A 3,404-nucleotide genomic window follows, 5' to 3' on the forward strand; every position below is an offset into this window, starting at 1 on the left:
CTAGGAGCAGGGCCATGACTCCGTGCACGGGCCTACCTTTGCTCCTGTGCGAGCACACACCTAGTGCTGATAGCAAGTTGGAAGACAGTGGGAGATGGGAACAATCCCAGATGCGATGAGAGCGGCGGCCCTGGGCCTGGCCTTGCCATACCGCACTCGGCACAGACCAGGCTGACCTGTGCTGAACTCTGTGGCTGTCTTTCAGGGATGCCACTGGAAGAGGAATGGGACTTTTCCAAGTATTGGTTTTCTCACCTGGAGAGTGGGAGTACGAATATTCCTTGCTTTCCAAGGTCGGTATGATGATTAGAAATCACAGATATGGCTACTGGCAAAGGGCCAGGCAAGGGTGAGTATTGTTATTTCTAACACTTGGAGGAAAACAACCCTGTTACTCTTAAGCGCGGAGTGAGTCAGGCCCTTGACCATTTTTGAGAGTGTGATCTCATCATTTATCAAATGGGAACACTGCTGTCCCCGCATGGTGGTCGTAAGACGAACTAAAATACCAACAGTCTCCAGCATAGTGTCTGTCACGTGCGAGGCACCGGTAACTATTAGCAGGATCTGAAAATCCCGTGGTCAGAGAACACAATCCCCTCTTTAGCTGTGAACTTTTTTCTATTTTATCTGAAGTCTGAGGAAGGTCCTAGTCCTGTTGGCTATTCAGTGGTTTCCCTGCTCTACCACCAATACTTGTAGCTGACTTTTAGGTCAGTTTGATGTTATTTTTTCTTTCTTTCTTTCTTTCTTTCTTTCTTTCTTTCTTTCTTTCTTTCTTTCTTCCTTCCTTCCTTCCTTCCTTCCTTCCTTCCTTCCTTCCATCCTTCCTTTCTTCCTTCCTTCCTTCCTTCTTTTCTCTCTTTCTTTCTTACTTAGTTTTTATTTCATAATTTAGTTTTATTTCATAATCATAAACTTAATTCTGCAGCACAGCTGGACTTTGAGGGGAGTAAGGAGAACGTGGGACCCATAGAGGTGTGGGGAGAGCGCAAGGACTATGGGATATTTTGAGCAGATGGGGGTGAGGGGTGCCCTCCTGAGCCGCAGAAGGAATGGTCTGCTAGTTAAGGTAGAACACAAGTCAAATGCATCAGGTTTGTCCACAGTTAGTGACGGCGATCTTCTCACTGGTCTTGAGGTTCCTGCACCCAAAGCGCTCCATGCCTTGCACAATATTCGTGCCCTCTTTCACTTTACCCGAGACCACATGCTCACCACCCAACCCTCAGAGTCGGCTGTGTGGATGAAAACCTGGGAGATGGTTGTGCTGGGTCCAGCAGTTGCCGTGGATAAGATGCCAGGAGCCATATGCTTCAGGATGAAATTCTCACCACCAGTTTTCTCCCCATACATGGACTTGCCTCCAGGGCCGTTAATGGCCATGAAGCCACCACCCTGGCACAGAAACCCCGGAATCATCCTGTGAAAGCAGGAACCTTTAGAACCAAGTCTTTCTCCTCAGTGTTCAGAGTGCAAAAGTACTCTGCTGTCTTTGGAACTTTGTCTGCAAACATCTCCAAGGAGACACGGCCCAAGGGCTCGCTGACTAAGGCGGATGTCAAAGAACAAAGTGGGGATGACCGGGGCTGGGTGGTGTGAGGGGTTCTGGCGTGGCGGGGTCTGCAAGGCCACCATCATTTCTTCTGAGTGAGATTTTTATTTCCTTTCAGCTAAGGTAAAAGTTTCAAACACAGGAACAAATCATGAACTTGCCTTGGAGAGTAGAATGGTCCTCCATCCTGGCTGATCCTCAGAACCACCTGGGTTGAGAGTGGGGGGCTTGAAAAACAGCCCAGCTCCACCGACACTCGCTGAGGTGGCGGGGGCAGCTGGGCCACAGCTGGAGCTCAGTTTGAGAACCACTGCTCTGTGCCACATGCTTCTTAGAGAGACGGTGGAAGCCTGGCTGCCTGTTCTATTACCTGCTTTTTCCTCAGCCGCTGTTAACAGCTTTCTTGTTTTCCTTTTTTTTGGTATTCACATAGTTGACAAAATCTTCAACTAAAGCATGTAAAAGGCAGGGCTAATCTCGACATTGGCCAAAATTACAGGGTCATATCTGATGGAAGAGAGGAAAAAGGTCTTTTCTAAACATCTAAGAAGAACATAAATATTTATACTCAGTGTGGCAGCGAGTGCAGAGAATCAGCCCTTTTGGCCAATAGTAGTCTTTTGTGTTAAGGTTTTAAAAAGCCTCTTTTATGAGGAAATCTGGAAATGTGAATTATAGTTGTAGCCCTGCCAAAATGGGCAGGTCGATTAACCCCCCCGAAGCTCAGTTTTTTCCTCTCTGAAGAGAATACAGTGATGACCTTACTTGTCCTGCTTACTTTCTTATGTGGTAGTAAATAGCAAGGGAGTCAAAGCATTGGCCGTGATTTACAGAATGCAGTGGAAGAGGTCACAAGTTCTGCATCTGCCCCCAATGCCTTGTGATCTTGGGCAAGTTAATTTTCACTGTAGTCCCTTAGTTTCCCCAACTGCAGAGTGGGATCAGTAATGCCTAATGCTGACCTTGGTGGGACGTGGGGACAAGGTAGAGGGTGTTTGTGAAAGTGTTTGAAAAGCCAAGAACCTGCATTACACTCCCCAGTAATGTTATAGTCTTCACTTCACAGATGAGGCAACGGAGTTAGTGTGAGGTGACAAGCCCTGAGCATTCAGGGCAGCCCTGGAACTCTGGCCAGGCCTGGAGGGCTCGATGTCTCTGCCTCCTGCAGACGTCTTCTACGTCCTGCTTAACAGCACTGACTTCTCTTTACTCTTGGTTGCTAATCTTTCTCAGGAGAAGGCAGGCCCAGACCCACTCTTTGGTGAGGCCAGGAAGAATAAGGCCATTTATATCTTTGTTCGGAGGACTGGATAATCTTTTTATCCTGCTTCACTGAAAAGCACCCCAGATGGAAACTTGGGGAATCCAAAGGCTTAAAGTGCCATCTAGTGGCAACACTGGTGAATGACTCCATCTTTTGTTGGTAGCTTCATTGGCACGGAGGTAACGGGAACAGATTTGTTTTCTTCTTCTCTTAAAATTTGTCCACCCTGGCAACAGCCAAACGGAAACTGTTGTAGTTCTCCACCTTCTCTGCTTGTAGACCAGACTGTAGAGCCATGCTGGGTGCGCACTGGGAAGCTCTGCAGGCCTCAACTGCTCCAAAGTTATGCTTTCCACTCCTGGCTTGCCATTAGATGTGTTCATGTGACTGAGTTTTAGGTGGTGGAATGTGGGTGGAAACAGTATGTTTCCCTTGTAGGTCAGGCTCATAAAACTTCCCATGTATGATCCTCTGTGCTTTTTGTCCTTCTGCGGTTTGATGCAGATGGATAGGCAGTCTGGGAATTCATGCCTAGCTGTGTGGTATTGATTAGCAAAGGCAGTCGCTCGTCCAACTGGTCTCCCC

The 3,404-nt window shown here is 47.7% G+C and overlaps 1 pseudogene; it reads right to left on the reverse strand.

Moving 5' to 3' along the window:
• Nucleotides 1-1,093: 1,093 nt before the first annotated feature.
• LOC111154381 lies at nucleotides 1,094-1,638 on the reverse strand (annotated as a pseudogene).
• Between the last annotated feature and the right edge of the window lie 1,766 nt (nucleotides 1,639-3,404).

The sequence above is a fragment of the Enhydra lutris genome, unplaced genomic scaffold, assembly GCF_002288905.1.
Source record: "Enhydra lutris kenyoni isolate GAN:26980312 unplaced genomic scaffold, ASM228890v2 scaffoldscaffold37, whole genome shotgun sequence".
In the NCBI taxonomy this organism is placed as follows: domain Eukaryota; kingdom Metazoa; phylum Chordata; class Mammalia; order Carnivora; family Mustelidae; genus Enhydra; species Enhydra lutris.